Below are 20261 nucleotides of genomic sequence, written 5' to 3' on the forward strand. Positions count from 1 at the left end.
CCTCTACAGTGACAGTTACAGTTGGCAGCTGAGGTTAAAAGTTAGCACCCGCTAGACAAAGGGGGTGAATTCCTGGAAGTCAGCTTTTCGGCCTGTTCACACCTGTACATTTTATAGTGCATTTTTCATTTTGTAGAAAAACACTACAGTCCATTTAACATGGTCTCCTATGAGTCACTTTCACATCTGTGCATTGTTTGGAAAGGGTCAGTGACTTTTTTCTAGTTTTTGGTTCCATAGACTACAATGGATCAAAAACGTAATGGCCCCATCATGCCCCGGGCGGTGACGTCACAAGGGGGTGTGGCTTCCATGTAATGTAATTCAATTGCCATGCCCCTTCTTTATTTACGGAATGCAGGACATTGACGCCAACAGATCAGCGGGACGCAGCATTGGAGGAGGTTCGGCATTGGGAGCATCGGCGGCTGTGGCAGAGGAAGAAGAACACTGGACAAAGAAGAGCTGAAGAAGGAGAAGACCGGAGGATGAAGATGCGGGAGGATATGGAGGAAGAAGCGGCGAAGAAGATTTTTAATAAAAGACTTGAGAAAAACTGTCTACTGTATTTTTTTTTTTTGTAAATAGTTTTTATTGAAAATTTTTCACAGAAAATATACAGTACAGTGATAAACAGTCATTAAAGACTCTCCCAAACTATCCCAACAGTACATAACATAGTACAGTCAATCAAAAAAAAAAAAGGGGGAGAAGTGGAGAGTTTGGTTATAGACATACTGCAAAAGAAAAGGAAAGACATAACATTAAACAAAACAATAATGAACAGGGATTGGTTGGTCCGGTTCATGACCGAAAAGGTAGACCCATAAGAAAACAAGTGTGGATTACAGTAAGGAGCATTATAGTATATCACAAATAATTGGAATAAGATTTTACAGAGGGTGAGTATTCCTATACCAATCGCTCCAAATTCGCCAATGACTATCAAACTGAATTTTTTTCCCCATTCTGAGGGCCAAGATTAGCTCATAGGAATAATGTAGGGAGGTGGTCGACCATACCTCAGAAACATTGGGGGCTTGGTCATTCTTCCAGAATCTCGCTATCAGGGACCTAGCCACCAGGAGGATGTGGGAAACAACAATCCTAAAGTTAGGCGGGTATCTCTCAATACCTAGGTTCAAGACTGCCAGACCTGGTTCAGGGGTAGAGAGGAGACCCGTAATATCAGATATAGCTCTGAAAATAGTATTCCAGAAGCTCCGGAGGTGTTTACAGGACCAGAACATATGAAGTAGATTACCAACCTCTCCACAGTTCCTCCAGCACAGGGGGGAGGACCCAGCCAGGCCAAATTTGGAGATCCTAAAGGGGGTAAGATACCATCTCAGGGCAATCTTCTGGGCTAGTTCCCAGTGCCCAACGCACCTGGAGGCCTTGTAGTTAGCCTTGAATGCCTGACTCCATTGCGCCTCAGAAAAGGCGCAACCTAAGTCCTCCTCCCAGCGCAGGAAGGGACGAGATTTGATAAAAACGCGTTTCTGCTGTAGGAAATTGTAAAATAGGGAAATTCCTTTAGGTAAAGGAGGGTTAGCATTAAGAAACTGCCAGAGAGGCTCGGCCACCGAAACACTAGGGAGACCACCACCTCGGAGCAAATGGGATATTTGAGAGTGTTTATATATGTCGGAGGGCCTTAATTGGAATTGTGTTCGTAGGGATTGGTATGGGATCATGGAGGGGCCCTGAAAGAGATCCTGCAACGACTCCAGCCCCTTCTTGGTCCAGTCTTTAACAGAGAAATTGGGAATTAAAGATTCTAAGGACACTAGGGGAATAGGGAGGGGGATCAATTTGTCAGATTGAGGTGTGGACCTAAGAAGATCCCGCCATGCTTGCAAGGAAGCCCAAACTGTGTAAGGGAGGGATTGGCGAGGCCAGGGCTTAATCGAATCGGTGAGAAGAAGAAGTTTTAGATCACGGGTGGGAGTAAGGGCTCGTTCGAGGCAGCACCACTTCGGTTCTGTGTCCGAGTTAAACCAGTGAGAGATCTGGGCCAACCTGGATGCTAGGTAGTAGTCTTTCAAATCCACCAAGCCCATACCCCCAGCCAATCTATGCTTCCGTAGAAATGTTTTGGAACATCTAGGTTTTTTAGAGCTCCAGATGAATTTGTTTAGCAGGAGATTGAGGCTTAAGAGATGCTTCCTAGAGGGAGATATCGGTAAAGCTCTAAATACATACAAAATTTGAGGGAGTAATAGCATCTTGAAGGAGGCCAATCGTCCCGACCATGAAAGTTCATATTTAGCAAGCCTATTAGCCTCTGCCGTAAGTTTGTCAATAAGTGAATGGAAGTTAGCCTCCGCTAATTGGCTAGCTGATACACTTAAATTTATACCCAGGTAGGGGATAGTAGAGTCACACCATTTATATGGAAACGCGGACATTAACTGTGTCCGAAGGTGGGGTCTAATGCCGGTATCAAGTATTACCGACTTGGAAAAATTTACTTTGTAGTAGGAGATCTGGCTAAAGTCTTGAAGTATCTGATGAGCCTGCGGCAAAGAGGAGGTTGGGGAAGTCAGGAAGAGAATGATATCGTCGGCAAAAAGATTGATTTTATGTGGTCCTTCCTGCGTGGGAATACCTGTGACTAGGGGGTGAGAGCGAACTCTTTCTGCTAACGGTTCGATAAGGAGGTTAAAAATCGTAGGGGATAACGGGCATCCTTGCCTGGTGCCATTTGAAATAGGGAAGGGAGATGATAGCATATTGGAAGTATAAACCTGTGCCGAGGGAGCCGAATACAGGGCAAGGATGGCCGAGAGGAACGGTCCTCCCAAGCCAAACCTGCGAAGAACCGCGTCCATGTAACCCCAGTGGATCCGGTCGAACGCCTTCTCCGCATCCAAAGAAAGGAGCAGAGAAGGCGTTCGACGGGCTTCTGCAAATTGGAGAACTCCCAAAACACGTCTAGTGGCGTCTGAAGCTTGCCTACCGGGTGTGAACCCCGACTGATCCGGATGAATCAGCTGGGGGATTAAGGGGAGGAGTCTTTGGGCAAGAATTTTAGCATAAATTTTGATGTCAGTGTTTAAAAGGGATATAGGCCTAAAATTGGAGGGGATATTAGGTTCTTTACCTGGTTTAGGAATTGTGACTACGTAGGCTCTAAGCATCTCTGGGGGGAATGATGCGGAAGAGAATGCTTCCTCATAGATTTCCGAAAGTACCGGAGACAGAAGGTCCGCAAATGTACGAAAGTAGTCATTAGTCAGGCCATCCGGTCCAGGGGATTTGCCCAAGGGTAAGGATTTAATGCATTTCATAATTTCAGCAGGAGAAATCGGTAAATTTAGAGATGCCAATTGATCGTCTGTAAGGGAGGGTAGATTAATTGAGGAAAGGAAAGATTGTATATTCTCCGGAGTGGGTTGAGGGGTCTCTGGATCAAGCTTCAAATTATATAAAGAGGAGTAGTAGTCAGCGAAGGCGTCCGCAATTTCTTGCGGGTTAATCTTTTTCTGTTTATCTAGTGGGTGATAGATAAAGGGGATCTTAGCTTTAATCCTAGCAGCCCTCACCCTGTTGGCAAGATATTTTCCAGCACGGTTACTAGAGGAGTAGTGAGACATTTTCAGTGAATATACATATTTGTCATACCTAGTCAACAGTAAACGGCGAAGTTCAACACGAAGCTGAGTAAGCTTATGGGCCGTGTTGAAGTTCGGCGCGGACTTATTGGAGGATTCCAGAGACCGAATGTCTGCCAAGATATCATTCAGTTTCTGGGTTCTAGCCTTTTTGTCTCTAGAAGAGAGTTGGAGCAATATACCCCGCATAAAAGCCTTATGGGCACACCAGAGGGTAGAGGGACTCTTCACAGAGTGAGCATTGATTTTAAAAAATTCCACCAGATTTTTAGAGATGGTGGCAACATGCGAGGAATTTTGAAAGAGTTGAGAGTTCGCTCTCCAGATAAAGGTTGAGCGCGGAGTGTGTTCCTCCACCACCTCTATGGACACAGGAGCATGATCTGACCAAGAGATGGTGTGGATGGTGGAGGAAGACACTGCCTGTAGCAACAACTTGTCAACCAGGATCAGATCGATCCTGGAGTACGTGTTGTGTCTAGCGGAGTGGAACGTGAAATCTTTTTCACTCGCATGTTGACATCTCCATGCATCAAATATATCCTCAGCAGCAAGTAGTGGCTGGAGCCCCAACGGAGGTCGACGCGCCCTGGATGTGGTATCCAGTGCGAAGTCAACCGTGACGTTGAAGTCTCCACATACCACCAGAGACCCCTTACGACATTTATTCACTCTACGAAACAATCTATGCAGAAATCTCAACTGGTGTACATTGGGTGCATACAAATTGACTATGGTGTAAGGTTTATCATTTAGTACAGCTAGTAGTATCAAATACCTCCCCTCAGGGTCCATAACAATATCAGTAAAGGAGAAAGCCACTGAGTCTCTGATGGCAATGGCTACTCCTCTTTTCTTCTCGGAGGCAGATGCCAGGAAAACATGTGGATAGTTCTTGTGCTGGAAACGTGGGGTGGCCTTGTTAAGAAAATGGGTCTCCTGGACACAGAGAACGTCTGCCTCCAATTTCCTTGCCTCCGTCCACAGGGAGTTTCGCTTAACTGGATGGTTAAGGCCGTGAACATTGAATGAGACTAACTTAAGCGGCATGGAAGACAACTAGCAGATGCATATGCGGGAAGAAGCAATCACATAGAAAGTGGTACACCAGGATTCTCTGAAGGACAGGTTTCCAAGGGTAAGCAGGAAAGGACATTTGTGGGTCAAAACCAGCTGGTGCAGAAATTTTCGGAACATGACGGACCAGGGAGAAACTGCAACAGGGCAGTAAGTAAAAACGGTAGAACATGAAACAAAAAAGCAAAACAGAAGTCAATAAAAAAGGGGGTCTCAAGTGAGACCCGAAGGCACTATATATGCCCATTTACTTGGGGGGTAAGAAAGGAAGAGCGCTGGATAGCCTCCAGCGACCGGGGAAACAATGTCAAGTGGTAAGTTGCAGCCAGGTACTCACAGGATTTTGGTTTTGGTTTTCTTCCGGCGTCTACGATGGACCACCTGCCAGTCTCCTTGGCTCTCCAGCCGTGCAGGAGGGGAAGAAGCCGACGGTGCTGCTGGTTCCTCAGGGATGATGTCCAGAGTACGTAGCAGGTCCAGCCCTTCCTGAAGTGTGGATATCACCGAGGATTTACCTTCATGGGTAATGAGAAGCTTCAAAGGATACCCCCAGCGGTAAGGGATGCCATGGTTCCGTAGCGCTTTAGTAACTGGGAGAAGAGCTTTGCGTCTCTGTAAAGTGAATTGAGAGAGGTCAGCAAAAAGCTGCAGATGGGAAAACTTCTCTGGGAGCTGGGTCTCCCTCCTGAACGCCGAGAGAAGTTGCTCTTTGACATGGAAGAAGTGGATCCGCATGAGAACGTCCCGCGGAATATTGTCTGGTAGGTGAGGGGGCTTGGGCAGTCTGTGAATACGATCGATAACCACATCTTGATCTGACAGGTCAGGCAGCAGGGTCCGCATGAGGTCCTGAATGTATTGGGTCAGCTGGGTGGGGAGGATGGTCTCCGGGATCCCTCTGACTTTCACGTTATTGCGCCTGGACCTGTCTTCCAGGTCGGCCATCTTGGATTTAATCCACGCAATGTCCTCAACTTGATTATTGTGTGCATCAACTAAAGTATTATGCGCAACGGCAAAGTCCCCCATCTTTTGCTCCACATGATCTAGTCTGCCTCCCAGTGCCCCCACTTCAGCCTTGAAATTACTGACACATTGCATAAAGTCCTTGTGGAGTGAGGCCCGCAGGGAAACTAACATGTCCCGCATGGTGGATTCAGATACAGGCTGGTTGGTGGCAGGGAACTCTGCTATAAAGTCATGCAGCTCTCTAGTGTCAGCGGAGGAGTTTTTCTCAGCGCTCACCTGCAGTGCTTCCCCTGAGAGTCTGGGCCTGGACTTCGCTGGGCTGCTGCTGATCGGCGTGGACGTCCCTGGTGAGCGCCTTCCCTGTCTGTCCAGGGGCGCTGGGCTCCCGGAGGAGGCCGAGGAAGGAGCCGGGGAAGAGCGCGTGCTGCCGCCGGCGCCATCTTGGCTGGATTCGCGGGCCGCGGGCGGGAAGAAATCCGGCAGTTTCTTGGGCTGCCCGGTCCCTCTCCTCTTCGGCGACATCCCTGGAGGACGAGAGGGTGATCCGGAGTGTGGAGGTGTATTTTCGCCGGCCAGGGAGTCCACAATGCTTCTAAAGTCCCGTCGCTGGAGCGGAGCTCTGCACCTAAGCTGCCATCCACCAGCGCGCGGTAGCCACGCCCCTCTACTGTATTTTTTAACACTACACTACACTACTTTTTTTCCAGATGAATGGGTAAGGGTACAATGTACCCCATACTCATTCACATGGGGGGGGGGGCCGGGATCTGGAGGCCCCCCTTGTTGAAGCTTCCAGATTCCGATAAGCCCCTCCACCCGCAGACCCCAACAACCACTAGGCAAGGGTTGTCGGGAAGAGGCCCTTGCCCCCATCAACATGGGGGCAAGGTGCTTTGGGGTGGAGGGGTGCAGAGCCCCCCCTGCCCCAAAGCACCCATCCCCCCCATGCTGAGGGCTTGCGGCCCGGTATGGTTCAGGAGGGGGGTGTCCCTTTCCTGACCTGCCGGGCTGCATGCTCGGATAAGGGTCTGGTGTTTTTTTACATTCAGCGAAAAGTCAGCTGACAGCTGATGACTCATCGGTTTCTAAGGACGCGGAGGCCGGCTTCCTGGCCTCTCCTTAGCAACCAGCTGTATACAGTGTAAAAAAAAGAAATAAAAAAATGCAAATCGCAGCAAAATCACAGTAAAAATGCGGTACTTATTTACTGAGCTCTGGGGAAAAGTTCCTTGGAAAGTGCAGCTTCCTTTGCCTTTAGGAAATCAACCCCAATGCATTACCAACCTTCAGTTTCATTTTACAGCAACTATGTTGGGTGTCTAAATATCAGGGACGGCATGTCCATTAAGGGCGCATGGGCTCTGCCTCCCAGAACCATCGCTGCTGCCATGCATTCATGAATTACAGCAGCGTTTTTTTTTTTTTTTAAGCACCTGATTAAATGGGCTTGTTCTAACTTTAAAATAGGGTGGGCTTGTCGGGCAGAGCACTGCGCTCAGAGCCCACCCAGGTGTGTTAGAAAAGCAAATTAATATTCGCTTTTCTGACACTAAATCGCCTCTGCACCAATCAGGAAGCATGGGTCTGATACCCAGTTCCTGATTGACTGAAAAGACAGGCGATTCTATTGGATGCCTAGGAGGAGGGATATGCACGATGGAAGCCGCCGTGACCCACCCGCCCACTTCATAGATGGGTCAAAGCAATAACTTCAAGGCCTATAATAAATAACACGTTATCTCCTCCGATTCCGCAACATGTCTGGATGGCCGTTCAGAAACAAACTGAAAAGCACGAATTGAAAAGCGTGAAATGAAAAGCGCAAAATGGAAAGCGCGAATCAACACTCACCAAACTTCTACTAACAAGAAATTAGACCAAAGGGTGGCGCTAAAGAGCATAAAAACCACGCAGTACGTCACTACATTCGTGTTTGTTGCCCGACAATTCCTTGCCGTTTGTATGCAAGACAAAATCCATGCCTACATTTTCGGACAAAAGTCTGAGGTTTTATCTGCGGAAAATCCGATTGTGTGTACGAGGCTCTACTCTTCTTCTTTATACAAGTTTGTGTGAAGACACTTGTGATGAGGGGTGTGGCTCTTACTCAGCTCTGCCAGCACAGAGCACTGTAAAGTAGAGCGGGAAGCAGCATTTAAAAAAAAATGCATTTTGAAGATTTTCATGTAATAAATTACAGATTATAATGTGAGCTATAGGGAAGCAAAAAGGCATGAGACTTCAGCATGGCTTTAACGTTTTTCTGAGATGTTAGAAGTAATATTTATCTATACACGTGGAGTGGATTTTTCATTTAAGATGAATGAAGTATTTTATTTTAATTAATGTTAATTTCTCCCTGATTTGCTTCCTATGAGAATTGAAATAATTGCTGCCTCTTCATCCTTGCCTGCAGAGAAGAAAGTTCCTGCTATTCAGATATTTTTCTTTTATCATAGATGATATTATAAGAGACCTAGAAAATCAAGCTTGGGTGTCATAAAGTTATACTGAGTGGTCTGGGCTTCCTCTATAGATCACAATTAGTAATGGTCCGAACTATCCTGGGTTTGGTTCAGCAAGGGGTTTCACAAACCTCAGAGAAGTCCATAGCTCCCAACTGTCCCTGATTTCGAGGGACTGTCCCTGATTTTGAGCAATGTCCCGCTGTCCCTCTTTCCTCCTCATTTCTGTCTGATCTATATAGTTGTATATAAAATGCACTTTTTATCTTTCAAAAAGTGTTTCCCGGTGCTAAACCTTTCCTCCAATTTCTAAATTGCTGTATTTGAACATTTTAAAAGCCATAGTATTGGTAAAAAAATATTCCTTGTGGAGTTAATTAACCTTTTTTTTGGTTAATTCTCCTTTAAGGGGGTGTGGCAGGAGGCGTGTCCTATGCCTACATACCTTTGTTAGTAGGTGTTCCTCATTCCCATCTCAAAATGTTGGGAGGTATGGAATTTCAACCCCATTGAAATCAAGGGGAACCAAATTTATCAAATTAAAAATGCCTATTTCCTGGGCTAATAGGCAAGGGGGAGTCAAAAATGACCAAGGGGCTGGGCACTGCCCTGGGGAACTTGTACCAATGCAACAAAAATATAAAAAAAAAAAACAATTTAGCCATTAGCAGTGATTTATTATAGGCCTAAAGTGAAACATTAAAAATGTCCAATTACTTTACCCACTTGTCAACTGCCTAACATACATGTACTGCGGCAGGTCAGCTCTATTGCGTGAAATCACATACCTGTACGTCATTTCATGCAAGAGCCACTGGGCGGCACACACTGCGGTAGGCACATTTGCATGCTGATTGGACAGAGGGGGAGCCAATCAGTGGGTCTGGCGGGCCCGATGTGCGCCAGCCACCCACAATCTTTCCCGAGAGAGGCAGAATGGCGGTTTGCGTATGTAAACAAGGCAGATTGCAATTCTGACAGAGGAGAAGATAGAGATCAGTGTTCCTGCTTTGCATATGATATGATATGAAGTTTAAAATACGAAATCAACCACTTCCGGTTCCGGCGCCGCATGAGCTAGCTGCGCTCCCGCCTAGCTCCCGCTGCAGAGCCCCACAAACCGGCCTAAAAATCCGTCCACAGCGGCCCCAGTGCTCTACTCCGGCTCCGGGTGCTCCCCCGCGATCCCCGCTCCTATGGACCGGTTCGTTGAAAAAACGGCCGCTAATTGAGCCCCCGGCTTTGGCCTACTCGGCTCCGGCCCACTCCGCTCCAGATTCTCAGGCCTATGCTGCAGATCGACCGGATACAGACATGGAGGTAAGCAGGGTCGCCTCCCCAACACCCCCAGCCACCTCAGGACCACCACACCCCCGTGGGCACATGGCAAAACCCTCTCACAACCATAATGGGGATACACACCAGCCATCCCCAGGGGATGATGGACACACAAACCGCATTGCACAAGCTGTGGCGGCCCTGCTGTCCCCCATGATCACAGCTTCTGTGGAGAAAGCCATACAGGCTGGGATGCAACAAATCAAGGCCCAAATTACAGAGCATGCCACCAGACTTGATGATCTTGAACATAGAATCTCTGAGGTGGAGGATGATCTCTATCAGTCTCAAGCCACTGAGCGGTCTCAAGAAAAAGCGCTTCAATATGTCTTCCAAAAGTTGGATGATTTAGAGAACAGATCCATACGCTCCAATTTGCGCTTCGTCGGTGTCCCCGAGTCGCTCCCCAATGCTAATTTGAGTGACTTTTGTGCGAAACGCATCCCGGAAGCCCTCGGCCTCACGGGCCCCTTCACAGTGGAAAGGGCCCACCGCATAGGATCTTTTAATGCGGACCGCAAAACTCCCCGTCCCATCATTGCCAAATATCTAAACTATGCGGATAAAGCTGCTGTCCTGCAAGCATTCCGACAGTCTCCCTCTGTGCAGGTCGATGGGGTCAAGATTCTAATTTTCGCGGACTATTCTATTGAAGTATCCAAAAAACGGAAAGCCTTCCAACCGATCTGCTCGGAACTGTTCAAACTACAAATAAAGTTCTCCCTGGCATTCCCCGCCGTACTTCGTCTCAAGTCCCCTCGAGAGGAACAACTTTCCTTCCAGGACCCCTCTGAGGCGGAAGCATTTTTACGCTCTCTTCGATCGGATCCTTCTCCGGCTACTCCTTCCAAATCCGCCTCAACTCTCCGAGCCCTGGACCAGAGGAGCCCCAGGAAGGATTCCCCTAAACGCTTCCGAGCTTCGGATCCGGATCATCGACATCGCAACATTCCTCGCTGAAGACCCTTCGTCATTCTCACCACGGTTTGATGTCTTTTTCTTTGTCCCCCCCTTCTACCCGGTTTGCAAGCCATGATGTGCTGAGTAGCAGCTGTTCGCTCCCCCATGTTCTTGGGTACTCTGTCTCATCTCCCCTTCACTCCGGTTATTTAGTTTCATGCTAGTCATCACCGGGAGCTGTTACTCTACCGGTCCCGAAGGTTCCGGACTACGGACGCCGCGAGCTTTCAACATATGACCTTCTTCTTTTCGGTTTTACGCCCGAGTCCTCGGACGAATGTTCAGGTTTCTACCATATAGCACTTGTACCTTAGTTTTTGCACCGTATATTGAGTTACTGTTTAAGCTTTTATTGCCTCACCGGCTATTACTTTGTTCTTCTTCCACTTGGTTCAGGTCTTGGCATGACTCCACTGTGTAATATTCCCCCTCTTTATCAACTAGCCATTACGCTGTGACACATACCCCAGTCCGGCGGGCTCACGCAGTTTTGCGGCACTGTCCGCGCTCTACCCCCGTCTCGCGGGGCTCTGCTGGAGAGCTCCCTCCCCTATGCACAGTGAACTCATGCGGAAAAAAGTGAAGTACATGCTGTTATTTATCTGTTTGGTTATTATTCTTTTATTATTGTTTACCCCCCAAGCACCCTTTTCTCCTGCCCTCCCCTGTTCCATCTCCCTTTACCCCATGGGTTCTCCACTTTACCAGTCAGGTTTCCCTGGTCGACAACTTTTGCCCTGTATCACCACTGAGCTCGGCCTAAGCATTTTAACAATCCTCACCCATCTATATCTCAGATCCTGCCATTCAAACCCACAGATTCCGCCCCTCTTAGAGTAATCTCCTGGAATGTTAAGGGTCTTCGCTCTCCCCAAAAGAGAGTGAAGATCCTTCGTCATCTTAAAAGACTCAAGGCAGACATTGCCTTATTACAGGAGACCCACCTACATGCATCTGATTTTCCACGCATGCAAAAAATGTGGGTGGGATCAGTACATGGAGCTGAGTCAGTGGGTCGGAAATCCGGGGTACTGCTCCTAATTCACAAAAATCTTCCCTGCACAATTCTATCCACCCTCTCAGATAACATGGGTCGTTTCCTCACCGCTATGGTACGGATAGGCACTAAGGAATTTTTTATCTCCAACATTTATGCCCCTAATAACCCCACTAAGCAATTTTACTCTGAACTTTCATCGTGGTTACTCCAATTCACCCACTTGCCTCATTTGATAGGGGGCGACTTTAATGACGTTATGCACTCCTCAATTGACAGATCCTCCCCTAAAAATCAACCGCAGGATGCCACCATAATGCTTCCTACTGTCTTTGCCTCCACTATGGACTCCCTACACATGACGGACCTTTGGCGTCTCAGCCACCCTGCAGACAGAGAATTCACGTTCTATTCCAACCCTCATAAGTCCCTGGCCAGACTTGACCACTTTTTTGGTTCGGATGATCTCATAACCTTGGTATCCGACTCTGAAATTCACGACATAGCGGTTTCTGACCATGCCCCAGTGGCTATCTCCCTAGACAGACTGGATCTCCCTCCGCACCCCAACCTTTGGCGCTTTCCAGCTTTTTTAGCTAATAACTCAGATTTTATAGCATTTATGGAAAAGGCTTGGGTGGAGTACTCCTCCGCAAACGCCACACATGCGGCAGACCCGAATCTTTTCTGGGATACAGGGAAAGCATACCTTAGAGGTCGCATTATCTGTTATGCCGCGTCTTTTAAACGTAACGCACTCAAGCATTACAAATGAGCCAGTGCCAGGCTACATGCTGCCCAACGGCAGCTCTCGTCCTCCACCTCCGCCTTACAACATGATGAGTGGGTATCAGCCAAGTCAGCCTTTGATACTTGGGCTGACACTCTTGAACATTCGAAGAAGGCTTACTTGGATGCTACCCTTCACAAATACGGCAATAAAGCCAGAAAACTCCTCTCCAGACTGTGTAAAGGGGGTCATCGCCCCACCCACATCACCTCCCTACGTGACCACATGGGACGGACACACTCTTCTCCTCAGGCCATAAATGAGACTATGTTAAAATATTACACTGATCTTTACGCTCCAGACCCCATAGTACGAGAAAAGGCTCGGTCCTTTTTGGACCAAGTGTCCCTTCCCTCCTTATCAGCACAGCACTTAGAGTCCCTAAATGCCCCCATCACTCTATCTGAAATTGAATCTACCATTCGCCATCTCCACTCACATAAGGCACCAGGCCCTGACGGCTTCACTAGCGACTTTTATAAAAACCTCATTCACATCACAGCACCCACACTCCTCTCAGTTTACTCCTCTATTTGGGCGGGGGGTCCCTACCTTCCCTCTGGGAATCAAGCGGTAATTAAGCTTCTCTCTAAAAAAGGTAAGGACCCGTTACAACCCGGTTCTTACAGGCCTATCTCCCTCCTTAATCTAGATGTGAAAATCCTTTCAAAAATAGTTGCCACAAGGCTAGCTGATATTCTCCCCCATCTAATCCACCCAGCCCAATCGGGATTTGTTAAAGGTCGGACAGCCACTATCAACATCCGTAAAGTTTTACTAGCTCTTGAATCTGCCAAACAGGACCCTAATGGTACCTACGCCATCATTACCTTAGACGCTGAGAAAGCTTTCGACAACGTCAGTTTCGACTGGTTATCCATGACCCTCTCTAAATTAGGTTTCTCAGGCCCTTTCAGTCACCTTATAACCTCGATGTACTCCTCTCCCACCGCCCGTCTGGTAGCGGCAGGCCTCCTCTCTCCGAATTTCCCCCTGCATAAAGGTACCCGGCAGGGCTGCCCCCTATCCCCTCTTCTTTTTAACATAGCCTTGGAACCCCTCTCCAGATTCCTATCCCATTCGGCTCCCCTCCAGGGCATAAACATTGGAGGAGTGGAACTCCGCACATCCCTGTTCGCAGACGATATCCTTATTTTCACCTCAAACCCCTCCCTCGATATTCACACCATTAAAAATACATTCGATGAGTTTAGGATGTGCTCAGGGCTACGCATAAATTATTCTAAAAGTGAAATTTTACCCATTGGCTCCCTCTCTACTCCTTCCTGGGCTAGTGACTCCCTACTCTCTGTAGCTCCCTCATACATCACCTACCTGGGGATCAAAATTGGTAAACTGCCTTCTTCTTTGTATCAGCTAAACTATCCATCTTTGTTGACTAAGATATCCCAAGAACTGACCAACTGGATGGATCTGCCCCTCTCGCTCCTGGGAAGGTGTCACCTGGTAAAAATGGTCAGTTTTGCCAGACTTTTATATCCTATGCAAACTCTCCCTCTTTTGCTCAAGCACAAAGATGTTACCTCTTTAGAATCTGCTATTTCTAAATTTTTATGGCATGGCAAAAGACCACGTATTGCCTTCAAGAAATTGCACCTTCCTAGGGGCGACGGGGGTATCAGTCTACCTAATATTAGGTTGTATAATCTAGCCTGTCTACTCAGAACGAGCCTAGATTGGATCACACGATCGTCCAGATACTCTAACTTTGATTTGGAATCAGCTATGGCTCACCCTTTCTCATTGTCTGCCCTGCTACACTGCCGCTGGAAATTGGTACCCCCCCCCCCCACCAACACAATCTTGTCTTCAGAGACACGGCAATAGCATGGAGAGAATCCAGAAAATTAGCCGGACTTACGCCCTACCTATCCACTCATTCACCTATTCAAGGAAACCCCTGCTTTACTCCAGGTCTTCAATATAAGGCCTTCTCGGACTGGTCAGCACGGGGCCTGTCCCTTTTTTCCTCCCTATGCGACCCGCATACTGGCAAACCGCTCACCTTTCAGAAAGTGATGGACTCTTTCGCAATTCCCACCTCTCATTTCTTCCATTACCAACAATGCATCAGCTACATTACCCACACTTGTAAGGAGGACTCCCGTAGATTTCAACCAAGCTTCCTGGATCAGCTGATAAGCGGCGAATGCTTCAAAATCTCGGATATTTATAGGCCGCTTCTGCGACGATCACAGATACCTGCTTCCTCTACCTCTATTGCAAATTGGTCATCCGCCTTCCCGGACACAGATCTTGTTCATAAAATCTTGCTCGGTCTCAACAAAGTCCTCAATCTGACGCCTAATGAAATCTGGAGGGAAACCCAGCTTAAAATTGCCCACAGGGCCTACATTCCTTTTCTTTCCTCCAAATCCAAACGAGATGGGGCTTCCTGCCCTCATTGTCATCACCCGAAGCCTCCCCTTGCTCATCGTTTTTGGTCTTGTCCTGTAATATCTACTTTCTGGGACCAGGTCTTGGCCTTCATTTTTGACATAACCTTGATGAAACTACCTAAAGAACCTCTTCTCCTAATCTTTGGTTATTGGAATCCCATTCTGCTACCTTGGTCCACCTCTGCAGACACTAGACCCTCTGTAGGAACTAATCCTACGCGAGCTACAGTGGACTGGACCCTGTTGTGTTTACTGTTGGCCCGCCGCCTCATACTACGATTCTGGCTCCTGCCCTCTGGCCCCCCAGTTTCCCAACTCCGCAAAAACCTTCTATCTCTCTTGCACACAGAGAGGCTCACGACGGACTTCTCCCATGCTAAACTAAAAGCTGCTTTCCTTGCCAGGTGGCAGCCGTTCATAACCACAACCATGTCTTTACAGGACCAACGTGAATTGGATCAACTCTCTTTCATATACAAGGATCCGCTCCACTTCTGATTCCACTTTGCGACTTTTCTACAGAGGGCATCGCCCCCTCCACCAAGACTCTCCTCAATTCTCTCCTTAATTCTTTCCCACGCCAGGACCTCCTCATGGACATCATCATTGAACCCTCCCCCCCACCTCCCTCCCATCCTTGTCCTTCCCTGTTCTTTCTTTCCCCCTTATTTTCGGTAATTTATTGCTTTCTAAGTTGCAGTTAGGCATTTGACCCCTGGGAAACCGGTTTTTACTGCCTGCATTACTTAAGGTCTAAGACAGTCGCTGATTCATCCAGTCTGGTCATTCTTGCTTATGGTTTCTATAATCTCGATGTCTTTAAACGCTCTATGTTTTATGGTTCTCTGTAGCCCCAGGATATGACCTGGATATGTATCTTGTCTTTAATGCTTGTGCCTTAACATATGTTTCTGTATTTTCTTTATTTACCTAATAAAAATTATTGAAAAAAATATATATATATTAAATAACTATAAATAATTATAACAAATAATAATATAATAATAATAAAAAAATATTCAATAATGTAAGCAACTCAAAAACATCATTACTTTTAGTGTTGTTTGATAAATTTCCCCACGAATCACTATCGCTCAATTCTGCAAGTGATTCTAATTTATTATCGCTGTTTTCTAGCTGGTCTAAAAGCACTTTTGACATAAAGGGACATTTTTTGGTTGCTATGGACAATCTCCAGTTTCCTGGAAGAAAGAATAGTATTTATAATATAAAACAAACCACTAGGGACAAGGGTAATGTGTAATTATTTGATACAGTACTGTAATCTGTAAGATTACAGTATACTGTATCTATACTGTGTTTTTTACTTTTTGAATTTGGTGCCAAACTCTGTTCCCGTGCGTCGTCTTGCTCAAAGGGAACGGAGCCCGGCACGGTGACGGATCGAGCGAGACACAGCGGCTTGCAGATCACAGCGGGAAGACATCGCAGGATCCAGGGGACAAGGTAAGTAACCTCTACATGGATCCTGGGATGCGACCCCGAGTCTGGCTCGGGAATACCGCTTTTGTTACTGAAATCTTACCAGAATACCGCCAGGGAGGTTAAATGAAGAGCTTGAATAGTGGAGGTAAATTTAACCATGTTTAGATTTCACCATGGAATGTTTATTAGTTAAAAAACATATACAGACAATAAAAAGTATTCATTTCATATACATATAAGAGGCGTGCACATGGCATAAGCATAGTAAAAAAATATACACGTACAGCAGCACATGATTCTGGTAGTTAATAAATTGAATAGTATAGCATAGTAATGCCAGCGACAACATGCCCGATACCGACAAGTGTACCCACATGGTAAATATGCATCCACTGAATTGGAAAAAGTAGTATAGTTGAGTAAATCAAATAGTAATAAAATAAGTATGATTCCGTATGAGATGTAGCTGGGGCATCAAAACAAAGCTCGACGCGTTTCGTGGATGTTTCTCCACTCATCAGGAGCTGGTGCGGACAAAATTCATGTGGAATGTATATACAAATATAATGAACCATAGTATCCATATAAAGGAGTATAAAGGTGAATGAACATTTGTCGTGTATAGTAGTTAACCAAACGCACTCACCAACTCAGACAGCGAGTGCAGTGCGCGGTGGTGGGCGCAAGGTGGGCCAGGATCATGGCCTCTCCCCGCGGGAGCTGAGGTGACATATATATGGATGTGACACTGGGCAGAGTGGGGAAGTACAAAATGTGATGGAGTGTCTCCACAAACAAGGATATAATGTAGTTGTTGAAACAAACGTATCTGGGAAAGATATTAAATATGTGTATAGTTTATAATAGAAGTATTTTATGAATAATAATAATTAATAGTGCCAAGCAGCACAACTGGGACAGCTTTCAACAGTCTATTCACGGTGGGAACATCCCAAATGGATACACATTGAAAGGCAGGCGGTTCCCCTTCACACACTGGACCAAGGCTGGACTGGGACAAAAATTTGGCGCTGGACTTCATCCAGACCGGCCCACTAATTTTGCAAACACGCAAAAAACAGTATATAAACTGTACGCAATTGCGCAAAAAGGCCCCTAGAGAACCCCCTTTACATCTGGGTCCCCAGAGAACCCCCCACTTACATCAGGGTACCCAGAGAGCCTCCCCTTACATCAGGGTCCCCATATAGCCTTCCCCTTACATCAGGGTCCCCAGAGAGCCCCTCTTACATCAGAGTCCCTAGAGATCATCTGCCTTACATCAGGGTCCCTAGAGAGCCCCCCCTTACATCCGAGTCCACAGAGAGCCTCTCTCTTACATCAGGGTCCCCAGAGAGCCTCCGGCTTACATCAGGGTCACCAGAGAGCCCGTCCTTACATCAGGGTTACCAGAAAGAGGGCTGGTAGTGGGTCAGGACCCTGTGGTTGGGGACTTCTGGACTGACTCGGGGCTATGGGCCCCAGATTCGGGGCTATAGCCCCAAAAGTCCCCCCCAGCGATGCCTGTCACTGAAACCGGCCCACTGAGCCATCAGCCCACCGGAAAACTCCCTATAGTCCCTATGGCCAGTACATGCTTGCACTGGACTATCTCCTCTGGAGCCCTAGGAAGCTAAAACCTCCAATTCTATCTCAACACTGTCACATTCGTTCGCTCTTTGGGACATTCTGAAAAGCAATGACCAACTGACCTCCCCCACAGAACCGTTAAAAAAACACCTATTCCTTTCAACGCGGTACCAGACCACGCACTCGACTCTTCATCTTCCCAAAGGAGGAGATCTTCTACCCTCTCCTCCTTTCTACATCTAGAAGAATTCTATGATCCATGGAGGTGTCAACATGGTACTGAGAGAGACTATACGTTTTATTCTAATGCTCAGAGATCTTATTCCAGGATTGACCTGTTCTTGACGTCCAAGGTGCTATTACAGGCTGTTGCGTCCACTAGTATAGGAGTAATATCTTGGTCTGATCATGCCCCCATCTCTATGGTGCTCAACCTCTCTCCTCCTACCACCCCATTTACGATTTGGCGCCTGAATCCCAACCTGCTTTGTACTAAGGATGTCAGGGAACAGGTCAAGACTGCTATAGATGATTATTTCACTCTAAATCAACACTCTGTTACCAACCCTACTATATGCTGGAACGCTCATAAGGCGGTCCTACGAGGAGTTCTATTGAGGCTAGGGGCTCAGGAGAGGAAAAAGCATTTGGCGACTCTTAATGATTATTTAGATAGAATCAAGGCCTTAGAGAAAAGCAACATGACTTCGCCCTCTGCCTCCACTCACGCAGATCTCAGTAAACTGAGATCAGAACTGAGCACTTATCTCCAGAACAAACATGAATTCTATCTCCGTAAACTCAAGCTGACTTGGTATTCCCAGGGTAACAAATCTGGGAAAGCTTTAGCCCAACAATACAAAAACAGGATAGTCCAATCCACGATCTCTCATCTGATAGATCCTGAAGGCAATAGACTGACTAACCCCAAGGACATAGCTAACTGTTTCGGCGCATTCTACCGCCGACTGTACAACTTAAAAGACTCCCTGACTGAGACTCAGCCCACTGAAGCGACTATCAATACGTTCCTTTCTAGTGTTGATCTCCCTTCCCTGTCCCCTTCTCAAGCTGCTGATCTGGCCTTACCTTTCTCCCCCTCTGAAATTGAAAATGCAATTAAAAGTCTCCCCCTTCACAAGGCCCCAGGACCAGACGGTTTTGGAAACGAATATTACAAGACATTCATAGAGGCATTGACCCCTCATTTATGCAGCTCCTTTAACCACATGCTGACCACGGGGGAGATCCCTACAGAATCCCTGGAAGCGACCATTACTACCATACACAAACCTGGGAAGGACCCACACGACCCAGCGAATTACCGCCCTATTTCATTACTTAACACTGACTTGAAAATGTATGCCAAGCTTCTGGCCACCCGACTTTCGCAACATATGACTGCCCTCATTCACCCGGACCAGGTGGGCTTCATTCCCCACCGTCAGGCCTCTGATGGGACTCGCAGGTTTGTAGATCTTATCCATTGGGCAGAGCGCAGTCGAACGCCTTCTCTGCTGATATCACTAGATGCAGAGAAGGCGTTCGACAGGGTTCATTGGGGTTACCTCGAGGCAGTCCTGAAGAAATTTGGCATAGAGGGCGAGTTTTTAAGAGCAATTCTAGGTCTATATACCTCCCCTACTGCGAGAATCCGCACTTCAGGCATTCTCTCAGATCCCCTTAGAATCACTAATGGTACTCGCCAGGGCTGCCCACTGTCACCTTTGGTCTTTGCACTAGTCATGGAGCCTTTGGCGCAATCCATCCGCACACATCCCCATATATCTGGTATCAATGTGAGAGACACCTGTCACAAGATAGGTCTTTATGCGGATGATGTTATCATAGCTGTCTCGGACCCTGTTAAATCCCTGCCTATCCTGACTGACGTTCTACATAATTTTAGTAAAGCATCCTTATACAAATTGAACCACTCGAAATCTGCCATGCTTGGCTTGGAGATTTCTCCAGCGCTCAAAGCAGAAATCACTAAAATATCACCCTTCTCCTGGGCCCCCGGCTCCTCTTTACAATATTTGGGTATTCAACTAGTCTCTCCCTCCTCGGTATTACTAAGAACTAACCTTGCCTCCTTACTTCTAAAACTGAACAACCTAACTTCTAACATGTCCGCTTTGAAAGCTTCTTGGGTTGGTAGGATAGCACTAGCCAAAATGTTTCTTCTACCGCATATACTGTATTTCTTTCGAACTCTTCCGCTTCCAATTCTCTCAGCAGACCTAACCAAACTTCAGCGTACAATGGACTCATTCATATGGGCAGGTCGTAATCCACTGTCCTGTGCACTCCCTCTTCCTTAGGAGGGATGGGATCTCCAGATATTAGAAAATACTATAAGGCAGTCATTCTGGACCAAGGGAGACAACTGTGGTCACAAGATCCCAACACAAGGTGGCACCAAATCGAAGCTGCAACTCTCCCGGCCGATCCACAACTGACCCTAGCGGCAATTTGGCTGTCTTTCCCTATCGAACGTTCCATCCTTCCAACTGTTCGTGCCTGCTTGGTGCAATGGAGTGCAATATGCAAAGATCATCATGGCCTACACAAAGACGCACTTAAAAATCT

Source organism: Lithobates pipiens, unplaced genomic scaffold, assembly GCF_037356315.1.
Source record: "Lithobates pipiens isolate NorthernLeopardFrog02 unplaced genomic scaffold, aLitPip1_a1.2 Scaffold_13, whole genome shotgun sequence".
In the NCBI taxonomy this organism is placed as follows: Eukaryota; Metazoa; Chordata; class Amphibia; order Anura; family Ranidae; genus Lithobates; species Lithobates pipiens.